The sequence below is a fragment of the Primulina tabacum genome, chromosome 17 (assembly GCF_025594145.1).
Source record: "Primulina tabacum isolate GXHZ01 chromosome 17, ASM2559414v2, whole genome shotgun sequence".
Lineage (NCBI taxonomy): Eukaryota > Viridiplantae > Streptophyta > Magnoliopsida > Lamiales > Gesneriaceae > Primulina > Primulina tabacum.
In genome coordinates, this window is record NC_134566.1 from 5,392,271 (window position 1) to 5,405,055 (window position 12,785).

The window sequence follows — 12,785 nt, forward strand, 5'->3', positions numbered from 1 at the left end:
CTGCATTTTCACACCGAGACCCACGATTAATAATAAAACATAATATAAACTATAATGTGACAAAATGCATGCAATCTAAACGATAAATGCAACACAATGGGACAAAACATGACATGAAAAGCAAGTAAAATCCACCTATATCAACCCCCCAATACTAACCTTTTGCTCGCCCTCGAGCAAAACAGGTGACAAGAAAAAATAGAAAATGACACAAAGTAGCTCGACGGTGAATTCATAGTCATCAACTAGCCTCAGCGAAACTCAACATATTCCCTCGTCGATCAATGTAAAAACAAAAGTTTTCGCACTTGCTTTGGTCTAGACATTGTTTCAATTAAAACCTGAACGTTTATGTTTGTGTTGTTAGTCCTAGTACCATAAATGACAGAGGGATACATTCTCAACCACTGTCAGAGATTTAAATCAGCTTGTTAGTGTAAATCTTACTCTCTTTTACTCCTTTGCACTCAGTAATCACCAGCAGCGCCCTTTTTTCTATCATTTTTTTCTGAATTGGAATACAGTAATAAAATGACTATATTAGAACCTTTCATCTCAGATTCAAATCCATGTGTTTTACATTTTTAGCCAGGAATAGGATTTCATTCCTTTATTCGGCTCTTCAACACCTTACATCTCCAACTTTAGCCAGGAATAGGATTTCATTCCTTTATTCGGCTCCCCCACACCTTACATCTCCATCTATCTTTTTTTTTGATTTTTTATTTTCGCTGCTGATAATTACCTCGATTCGAGAGAATATAGTCAAGCTCCTCAATTCACAACTTCAAACATCTTCGTTCCCCACTTTAGTTTTTAAATTTTTCACCATCTTATCATGCATGCTTCTAGTTCTAACATTTGTGCAAAGAGAGTTCAATGTTTTAAATAAAACTTTATGTCTTTACCACAATATGTGCTAAAGGTGTGCGAATACACGACAGACTGGGCATGTCTCATCAGTTCCTAATCATCCTTGGCTAACAATGTACTACTCCAAACACTGTCGGATGACACACAAACATATGCAAAACAACTAAAACTACATGCCAACGAACAATACGAACAAAGCACCAACACGACAAAGACGACACAACACCCATCCACTCCCCAATAATAAAGTCGAGCAGTGTCCCCAATGCAGCAGACGATAGAAAAAGAGACAGATAAGCACAACAAACTGAATGTAGTATACCCTAAGCATGCAAGATAAACGAAAATAACTAAACTGAACGAAACGAAATGCGATAAAGAAAAGAAGGGATAGAAGTTACTCCCCTCTCACTGATCCTCCTCCTCGTGCGCCTCCGGGGAAACTACGCCAGCATCCAGCTCTGGTGCATCGGCGTAATGAAAATGGAATGGCGGCGAGAAATCTGGCATAGGGGGCGGCATAAGGGCCGGGTCGATACCACTGTGGCTCAGGGACAGACGTAGCATGGCGTCAGTGGCGGTCTGATAAGTCTGACTCACAGCCTGCCAGTAGAGCTGATGATCAGCAAATGCAGCAAATTCATCCATACTCTCATGCAGAAGACGACGTCTAGGTCGCGGGGCCGGTGGTGGAGGCTGCTTTGGCAGTGGATCAAAAGTCAAACTGTCCCAAATAGGGCCAAACTGAGGGAACGCCTTCCGCCGTACTGCGGTCTTCTCTAGACAGCTGGCGTCATCGAGGGCCTTGATCAGTGGCAGCCACTCATCGTCGTCCTGAAAAATCACCCCAGCGCTCGCACATAGTTTGGTGATAACATGGGGAAAGAATAACGCCACATTTGGATTATGGATGCTCAGCTCGATCTGTGAATGAATGATTTTTCCCGCGTTGAGCGGCATATGTGTGATCAGTGCATATATCAACACTGCTCTTTCCCTCTGGACGTCACTCGTGTGCCCGACTGGCATCAATCGTGTGGTAAGAAAAGCATACCACATCGCAGCCGGGACTAGCAGATATTTTTCAGCGAAACAGGTGTGCGATCTAGGTGTCTTCCACGGAGACCCCGGATAGCAGATGCGGTGCATCATCAACACTAAATCGGGTTCCGCCGCCCATGCCGTATACAACGAATCATCCACCGCCGGTGTCTCAAGCACCATATTAATTTCTGTTGAACTAAAATCCACCAATTTTCCTCTCACAACCGCCTTGCTGTCGCTCCGCTCAGCCGCATTGGCGTAAAATTATCGCACCACTGGTGCCACTGCGGCTTGCGGTTGCGAACAAAATTTACCCCATCCTCTACTTGCAGTTTGTCTAATAATAAGAATATTCTGCTCAAGCTGGAAACCTCGCTCCCGAATTGGAGCGCGATGTATTTTCGCATGCTCATATCGTTCCCTAGCTGCAGTATTCACAAATAATTGTGAAGTACGAGATGACGAAGAAGAAGCACCGTGACTTACCCGAGCTTTTTTAAGTGCCATCGTTGACGATGATTTCTGAAGAACAATAAGCCCGGAGTAGGAGGGTGTGTCGCCGAGAGAATGCTCGTCGGAACTCGGAAGTGGCGGCCGGAGAGATGCAGGTGGCCGGAGAAATTGTAGAGGTGGCCGGAAAATGTCAATGGTGGCCGGAAAATTGCTTCTTTATGCTTGGTGAAGATGGAGATGCAAGAATGTACCTGAAATGTGCACAAAATAGGTGATTGGAGTGAGATTGAGAGAGAAGGGGCGAAAAAAATCGAGGGGGCGGCTAGGTTTGAAGTGGGGAGAAGAAAAATAAAGCGCTGCAGATTTTAATTCTGCACGATCCGCCCGGGCGGATAACTCTCGGCTTTTTTTTTAAAAAAAAAAAATTTTGAAAAGGGCGCGCCCGGGCGGATATAAATATCTGCCTGGGCGAAAACCTCACGGCAATTCATAATTTTTTGATAAAAAGAAGCGCGCCCGGGCGGTAATAAATTTGCGTCCGGGCGGAAGCTTCACGACATTATTTTTTTATTTATTTAAAATAATAAGAATACAAATTAAATGTCGAACTAAAATGAGTAGAGAGGGAAAGAAATTAGTTCTCAATTTATAGTCGAGAGCTAGACTGCAGGTTCTCCTCAGTTCTAATTGTTTTGGAATCGAGTGACTCCAATTTGTCGTTCCCCTGTGCCACCTAAATATTTCTTCATTTGTTGAGCATTGACTGTGAAGGGCTCATTTTTTCTATCTCTCATAGTTATGTCTCCCGAGGGAAACACCTTGGTGATCATGTAAGGGCCCTTCCACTTTGACTTGAGCTTGCCAGGAAACTGGCGCAGCTTGGAGTTGTATAGCAGCACCGCTTCACCTTCTTTGAATTCTCTCGATGTGATGCGCTTGTCAGGTGCTAGCTTTGTACGCTCTAAGTACACGTACTTCAGGTGTGGAGGCCGTGGTTTTAGCTCACGTGTTGGCGGTTCCTCAATGCTTGACTTTTGAGGGTTCAAATCTCTTCGATCTCCCATGTCCTCCAATTTCATCCTTTCTAGCTTCCATTGATGGTTGGCATTACGGTACGCCACTCTTGCAGATTTTTCTTCATCAAGTTCATCTTTCTTCAATTCAGTGGTGAGCGTGGCTTCCAATGGGTCCTTCATAGTATCCTGCACAAATTGACACACAAGTGAATCCGATGAATCAACCATAAAACAATCATTAGTGTGCAGTGTGTGCTAAAGAGCGTTAAAAATATTAAAAGTGATTTCTTCCTTTCCCACTCTCAATCTCAACTTCCCTTTTTGAGCTTCAATCACGGCCTTGCCAGTTGCAAGGAATGGTCTCCCTAAAATCAAATGCATCTCCATATCCTCTTCCATGTCAAGCACCACAAAATCTGTAGGAAATGTAAACTTTCCCACTTTCACCAACACATCTTCTTTGACTCCTCGTGGATGTTTGACGGATCCGTCAGCTAGTTGCAAGGACATCTGTGTCGGTTTAGGCTCGCCCAATCCAAGTTTCCTGAATACAGATAAAGGCATAAGATTAATGCTCGCACCAAGATCACATAAAGCTTTAGAAAGAACAACATCACCAATCATGCAAGGGATAGAAAAACTCCCTGGATCATTAGCTTTGGTGGGATCTGGTTTTGTACCAATGCAGAGCAATTCTCAGTCAATTTTACCGTCATGTGATCCTCCAACTTCCTCTTATTAACTATGATGTCTTTTAGAAATTTAGTATAGCTCGGCATTTGCATCAAGGCATCAGCAAAAGGAATGTTGATGTGCAATTTTTTAAATACCTCAAGAAACTTACCGAATTGCGCATCAAGTTTTGCTTTTTTCAATGCTGCAGGAAAAGGAATGGGTATAACAATTTTGGATTGTGCAGTGGGTGGTGGTGTAGAGTTAGAACACTTACCAGTGTGCGTACCAACCGCTTCTTTTCCTTGATCCTCTTTTTATTTTCCCTCTTGTTCAAGCACTTTTTCACTCCGTAATGCTATGGCTTTCACTTGCTCTTTCGGGTTAGTCTCAGTGTTGCTTGGCAAGATGCCTGGCTCTCTACTTGCTATCATCTTCGCTAACTGCCCAATCTGATTCTCTAGCCCCTTTATCGATGCATCCTGATTCTGTAGTCTAGTCTCGGTGGTTGAAATGAACTTAGACATCATCTGCTCCAAATTGGACTTTTCTTCTCGAGGAGGGTCAGATCTGTACATCGGTTGTTTTCCATACGGTTGTCCTCCATGTGGTCGATTCTGACTGTTTTGACCACCCCATGAGAAGTTGGGATGTTGCCTCCATCCAGGGTTATATGTGTTCGGATATGGATCATCCCTCGGACGGTTGTGGACTCCCACTTGATTCACCGGTGCCTCATTTTGCACATAGAAGGGATTGTCATCTTGACAGTCCTACACAAAGTGTTCACCTCCACACTTATCACATAATATCTCTTGAAGACGCATAGCCATGCCACCCATATTCAAGCTGTCTAATTTCCTGTTCTAAACATCAAGTTGTGCAGTAATAGCAGAAAGGTCAGTTACCTGGTGGACTCCTACACTTCTCCGCTGGTTGTTCCTTTCAGATTGAGGATGATAGCTGCTAGCAGCCATCTCCTCCAACAGCTCATATCCCTCTTAGCAGTCTTCCTCAATAGGTTTCCACATGCAGCAGCATCTATCATAGTACGATTAGGAGTAAGCAAGCTATAGTAAAAGTTTTGAACAACTAACCCAAGTGGTAGTTCGTGATGAGGACATCTTCTTAATAAATCCTTGAAACGCTCCCATGACTCATATAACAATTCCTGCTCAAACTGAGCAAAAGTGGTGATGTCTGCCCGCAGCTTCATGGTCTTAGATGGAGGAAAGTATTTGATGAGAAACGCTTTTGCCATGTCCTCCCATGTGGTGATCAAACCTACAGGCAAACAATTCAACCATGCTTTAGCTTTATCACGTAGGGAGAAAGGAAATAAACGCAACCTAACAGCATCATCAGAAACTCCATTAAATTTAAAAGTGTCGCAAATTTCAAGAAAATCTGCGATGTGAGTGTTCGGATCATCCAGCGCATTCCCCCTTATCGAGCAAAACTTGCACAGTGAATAATCCCAAAATTTATTTTATAAATGAAAGCTCGATTTAAATATCGCAAGTGCACGATAGTCAAGTTATAATAAACGTAAGTGAATACGAGTATCGTTCCACACTATTTTTATTTTCAAGTAAAATTTCTTTAGCAACGATAAAATGAGTTAATGATTAAACTAATGTAAATTAAACAACTAAAATAATTAAAATGCAAAGAAAACGTACTCAAGATCGCAATTATTAATTTGGATTTAATCAAATGAGAAATGAATTTGTTGGGAATTAGCAGTTCACCTACCACTCGTGTTTAAATAATCACACTCGACTTTTACTCGTGCGTTCGACGGAATTCCCTAGACTAATTAATATACTCTGTCGAGCTATATTAATACTAATCAAAAACATGCAGTACTCAAGTGTCCTCAAATATTTAACAGTTCAAGATTGCATTACATTCTATGGAATCCACTAGCTTTCATTCGGGTGAACTATCACTATCGACACGTACCCAATTCCGTATATCTACTAAAATTGTAAATCCGTGGTTTATACTATTTGATCGTATTGTTAACTATTCTATCAAACTAATCAACAACATGAAATAATCAAAGGAAGTTAGCTAGGCTTCGATTGAAACAAGAAATAACAATAGCATAAACAAATCACTAATAAAAACGTCGAGAAATAATGTTAAACACCGAGTACGGGGTAGGATCCCCTCAAATCCCAACAAATCTAGAGTTTAGCTACTGAAATTTATGATAAAAACAAACAATCAATGTAAGAAATAAAATACTGAATAATGAAAATACTAAAGATGACGATGGATGACGGCCACGACGCGTGGAAATCTCGAGGTCTTCGAAATCTCCTTTGCTCCTAGCCTCTTCTCCAAGAAAAATGATGAAAAGTCTGATAAAAGATGTCAAAAACGGCTAATCTCGTGTGTTAGGTCTTGGTGTAGGATAGAGTCCCTCAAAATTTGGAAACAAATCTTTCTCAATCTCGCTTCTCGCTAGGGCGGTATATTTTGACCGCCCTAACGAGAGGTCCTCGAATAAGCTTCCTCGAGCATGTCCCTGGTTTCGCTAGGGCGGTCACTTTTGACCGCCCTAGCGAGACACTTGCGCAAAACAATCCTCGGCCAGACCACAATGCTCGCTGGGGCGGTCACTTTTGACCGCCCTAGCGAGACCTCTTCGATATTATGCCAAAGTTTCTCCCACTTTTTGGTTCAATTCCTACAAAATAACCACAGAATACACGAGATTAGTCAAATGCTCAATAATGCTAAAAAAAATGCAAAATTCAACTAAAATAAACTAATATGATGCATGAACGCGACTCAAAATCAACACTAAAAACACGTAAAAACGAGTCCTATCAACCCCCTCATACTAACCTTTTGCTCGCCCTCGAGCAACATAGGTTAAAGCACGAGATTCTAAACAAACACAACAAACACAAAATACTCAAACAAGAAATAACCAACACAAGTAAATGTCAATGGTGAGTTAACACTTTTATGCTCATGCCTCAGTGAACTTTCCCACATACAAATCATAATCAAGTCAAATCACAAACGAATACTCATTCTCATCTACACATAAATCTCGACACTAATTTGAACGAGTGTGTGTGTCATGATGGGTCTAGTCATTCGTACTTCAAATAGATCAATCATCCGATCATGCGAGTCACTCAATTAGCACTTCAATACAAGTCTCACTAGCATGCACCCCCGTGTCCATTTATCACTAACCATAATTTGAACTTTATTCCATTCTTAAGTGCAGAGAAGGGTGTCGAAAAGAAGGAAAATAAGCTCAAGTGGCTAACAGTCGGGAGTACACCGATCATTTTCATTGTGCAATCGTCAAGACTTTTCGTCTGACTTTCCTCGTCTCCTTACATCTCCAACTTTTAGCCCAGGAATAGAATTTCATTCATTTTATTTCGGCTCCCCCTCACCTTACATCTCCACCAATTTTTGCTTTTTCGATATTTTTTTTTTGATGCACAATTTTCACACGTGTACTCCCTAGGCTAAGAATATATACTTTGGATTACAGCTGGTTAGGAGTATGATATTTTAATTCAGTGCATTGAAAAAGGGGGTATATGTAAAGTTCAAGGCAAATCACATGTTCTCATTCAAGGTCCCAATTAGTGACTTATTTTCACGGGTTTACATGCTAAATCAACTCATAAATGATGCCTTTCAAGTTAACCACACAAAACCTTCAAATTTCACCATTATTCCTACAAAATTCTAGTCCCCACACATATGTGCTCAAAAAGTTCAACTTTGTGCCAAAATTCATGCTTTAACAATCAAGAGTACCATTCATGAGGTGACCCAATCAATACTTTTGTATACTATCAATTCAACATCATCATTGGCTCATACACTATGTCTTCTCACCATAAACGACACCAAACATGCAATACTATAACGGACTAAAAACAACCAACTCAACACAAGCAATACTAACAACACCAAATAAACTCCCATAACTGAAAATTGACACCACCAAAGTAAAATAAACTCCACCAAACAAAAGAAATGCTACGAATTTAAAACCAATTAACTAAGAAAACATAACAATCTACCCCCTCATACTAGAGTTGTGCAATGCCCTCATTGCACAAAACGAAACAAACACTAAAAACATAAAAACTCATGAATGTGAAGGCAAAGACACAATATGCAAAATAAAAAGAAAGGGGAAACAGTAAACTCCCCTGATCAGAAATCATCCTCCTCCTCATTCTCCGGCGGTGGAACTCCCTCTTCAGCTGCTGGGGGCATATGATAATTGTACTGAAACTGGAAGGGTGGCGGGTATACGGGTGTAGGTGGCCGTCCGAAAGTGTCGATGCCCAAATGAGTTGAGATCCCCTGCACCAGGTGTTCGATGTTCTGAATATGTGCCTGATTAACGGCCTGGTACTGCGTCTGATAATGGGCCCAAGCGCCCAATTCGGCGACGCGATCTCGCATGGCATGGCGGCGTGGCTGCGGGGGTGATGGTGCATGTCCTAAGGCCGGAGGTGGTTGAGCTGCTATCCCATAATCGAAAAATACCTCCTCGGGTAGCTCAGCCTGTCTCTTCTCCCTCTTGGATTTATAGAGAGCCTCATCAATGGCTCTCATCGGCGGTAACCACTCATCATCATCTTCGAATATCACCCCCGCTCGGGCACACAGCTCAGTCACTATCGTCGGGAAATAAAAAGCCAAATTGCTGCTATTAATGCACATGTTGAGCTGTCCGAAAATGAGCCTGCCCACATCAATCACCATCCCAGTACAGATGGCATAAAGAACAACCGCCCGCTCACGCTGCACATCACTCGTATGACCGACCGGCATCAATCTCTTAGACAAGAATGCATACCACAATGCCCCCTCCACTTTCAAAAACTTTTCAAGAAAGACCGTGTAAGTCCCCGGTTGTTTCCACGTGGTGCCCGGATAACAGAGTGTGCGAATGATCAAATCATAATCCGGGTTAAGCACCCACGCCTGAAACACCGAATCATCCACCGACGGTAAACCCAACATATTATTGATCGTCTTGGGATCATACGGGAATAGATGTCCCCTCACAAATGCCTTCGACTCATTTCCCTCCGGAGCATTGGCAAAAAATTCACGCACAACCGGAACCACTGCTGCATTCGGTTGTTCTACAAAGGTATTCCACCCTCTTCTTTCTATTTGGGACTCCGAAAATTGACCGATAAGAAAAGAGCTAAATCCACGCTCAAGGGTTGGTTTCCTATGTAGTCTAGCATGCTCAAATCTCTCCCTAGCTTTTTCATTCACAAACATAGATGGAGTGGAACGAGAACTAGAAGCACCGTGAGTTACCTTAGATCTTTTGGGTGCCATGTAGAGATTGGAGTGCACAAAGTATCCAACTGCCGGAAAATTGTTGAGGGTCGCCGGAGAAGCTCACCGGAATATGTGGAAGATGACCGGAGTTGCTTGAAAGACCGCCGGAGAAGAAAATCTTGTAACCTAAATGCTTCCTCTTGGAGTGTATGGACCAAGATTGAGTCTTTGCCCTGAAAAATCACCAAATAATAAGGATTGAGCACAAAAGATGGAGGGGGGCGCCGAAAATTGGAGGGGAGGAGTAGGGTTCGAAGTGGGGAGGAAAAGAGAAGAGGAAAGTATTTATAATCTGCGCGACTCGCTAGGGCGGTCAAAACTGACCGCCCGAGCGAGAAGTTTTCGGAAAAAAAATTTTTTGTTAATCTGTGCGACTCGCTAGGGGGTCAAAGTTGACCGCCCGAGCGAGAAGTTTTCGGGGAGAAAAATTTTTAATCTGCGCGACTCGCTAGGGCGGTATATTTTTCCCGCCCTGGCGAGACGTTTTCGCAAAAGAAGTATTCGGGAAAAAAATTTGAAGGCAATGCCATGCAACTACCTAAATGCAAATGATGCGATTAATAACTAAAAAAAAAATTATAATCAAAATCAAAATAAGGAGTAGAAGTAGTTCTCAATTTATAGTCTAGAGCTCGACTCTTCACCCATGTCCTCAATGACTGTCATGGAGCCGAGTGACTCCAATTTGTGGCTCAATTGTGCCACCGATATAGTGCTTCAACCTTTGAGCGTTCACAGTAAATGTCCCTTCCTTGCCATCATGCAACACCACTGCACCCGATGGGAACACCTTGGTTATAGTGAATGGTCCTGACCACCTTGACTTTAGCTTGCCCGGAAAGAGTCGTAATCGAGAGTTGTATACCAACACCGCTTCACCCACTTTGAATTCCCTTCTTATAATGTGTTTGTCATGGGCTCGTTTGGTGCGTTCCTTGTAAGATAGTGCAAGATCATAAGCTCTTCCCCGAAACTCATCTAACTGATTCAACTGCAGCAATCGTTTTTCACCTGCAAGAGCTAAATCAAAGTTTAGTGCTTTGGTTGCCCAATATGCTCTATGCTCTAATTTGAGTGGTAGATGACATGCTTTACCAAAAAGCAACCTATATGGTGTAGTGCCTATAGGTGTTTTAAAAGCAGTACGATACGGCCACAAAGCATCATCTAACCGAATGGACCAGTCCTTCCTATTCACATTAACCGTCTTCTCTAAAATCCTCTTAATTTCTCGATTGGATACTTCAACTTGTCCACTAGTTTGGGGATGGTATGGAGTGGAAACCTTGTGGGTGACACCATATTTGCCCAACAGTTTATCAAAAATTTTGTTGCAAAAGTGGGTGCCACCATCACTTATGATTGCACGTGGTGCACCAAATCGATTAAAAATATGTTTCTTCAAAAATTTTAACACCACTTGTGCATCATTAGTGGCACAAGCCTCTGCCTCCACCCATTTAGATACATACTCCACTGCCACTAGAATAAATTTCTTTGCAAAAGACGCAGGAAAAGGACCCATAAAATCAATCCCCCCCACATCAAATATTTCACACTCAATAATGTTATTTAAAGGCATCTCATGACGGTTGGAAATATTACCTGTGCGTTGGCATCTATCACAATTGAGAACATACAAACGAGCATCCTTAAAAAGAGTTGGCCAATAGAAGCCACATTCAAGTACCTTAGATGCCGTCCGTATGGGTCCAAAGTGACCACCTACCTCACGGTCATGACAATGGTTCAGAATTTGATTGGTTTCCTCCTCCGCCACACATCTTCTTATCATGGAGTCTGCACAAATCTTAAACAAGAACGGTTCCTCCCAAAAATAATATTTCACGTCTGAAAAGAATTTCTTTCTTTGGTGAAACAATAAATTAGGTGGAGGTGTGCCAGTGACAAGAAAATTTGCAAAATCGGCATACCAAGGGTACGCATTTACCTCAAGCAATTGTTCATCAGGAAACCAGTCATCTATATCATCGTCACTGCCCTTAATTCTAACATGCTCAAGCCTAGACAGTGGTCAGCAACTACATTTTCCACACCCTTTTTATCTCGAATTTCGAGATCAAATTCTTGCAATAATAAAATCCACCTAATTAACCTAGGTTTCGCATCTTTCTTAGCAAGCAAGTATTTTAGGGCAGAATGATCTGTATACACAGTTGCTTTAGACAGAACAAGGTATGAATGAAATTTGTCGAAAGCAAATACTATAGCAAGCAATTCCTTTTCAGTAGTAGCATAATTCAATTGAGCATCATTTAAAGTCTTACTTGCATAGTAGATGGTATGAAATACCTTGTTCTTCCTTTGACCCAGCACCGCACCAACAGCTGTATCACTAGCATCGCACATCACCTCAAACGGTAGCTCCCAATCAGGGGCAGTCAGAACAGGTGCTGTCACCAAGCTTTCCTTGAGTATCTCGAATGCATGCAGACAAGTAGAATCAAAATTAAATTCAGCATCTTTCATCAACAAAGAGGATAAAGGTTTAGCAATTTTGGAAAAATCTTTAATGAAATGCCTATAAAAACCAGCATGCCCTAGGAAACTTCTAACTCCTTTTATTGATGAAGGTGGGGGTAAGTTTTTGATTACTTCCACCTTGGCTTTGTCAACCTCAATTCCATTCTCCGAAACCTTGTGTCCTAACACAATCCCCTCTTGAACCATAAAATGACACTTCTCCCAATTCAACACCAAATTGCTCTCCTCACATCTAACTAACACCAAGTTCAAATTCTCTAAACATTCATTAAATGAGGAGCCAAAAATAGAGAAGTCATCCATAAAGATTTCAAGGAAATTTTCAGTCATGTCATGAAAGATAGCGGTCATGCATCTTTGAAATGTTGCAGGTGCATTGCATAAACCAAAGGGCATACGCCTAAACGCAAAAGTACCATAAGGGCAAGTGAAAGTAGTTTTCTCTTGGTCCTCAGGTGCAATTGTGATTTGATTGTATCCCGAGTATCCATCTAAAAAGCAATAAAATTCATGACCTGCTAATCGTTCAATCATTTGATTGATAAATGGCAAGGGAAAGTGATCTTTACGGGTTGCATCATTCAATTTCCTATAATCTATGCATACACGCCAACCCGTAATAGTTCTAGTGGGAATCAACTCATTTTTTTCATTAGCAATAATAGTAATCCCACCCTTTTTAGGCACACATTGTACAGGACTTACCCACGCACTATCAGAGATAGGATAGATAATACCTGCATCCAGAAGTTTAATTGTTTCAGCTTTTACTACCTCTTGCATCTTTGGATTGAGTCTCCTTTGTGGTTGTGCTAGAGGTGAGTATTTATCTTCCATCAGAATTTTGTGCATGAAGATCGAAGG

The 12,785-nt window shown here is 41.8% G+C and overlaps 1 non-coding gene across 1 annotated transcript; it reads left to right on the top strand.

The window, feature by feature from the left end:
* The first annotated feature begins 5,164 nt into the window (after positions 1-5,164).
* On the top strand, positions 5,165-5,270 carry LOC142532090 (small nucleolar RNA R71). Its single transcript, XR_012816484.1, has one exon. It is a non-coding gene; the product is annotated as a small nucleolar RNA R71 (small nucleolar RNA).
* Positions 5,271-12,785: the final 7,515 nt, after the last annotated feature.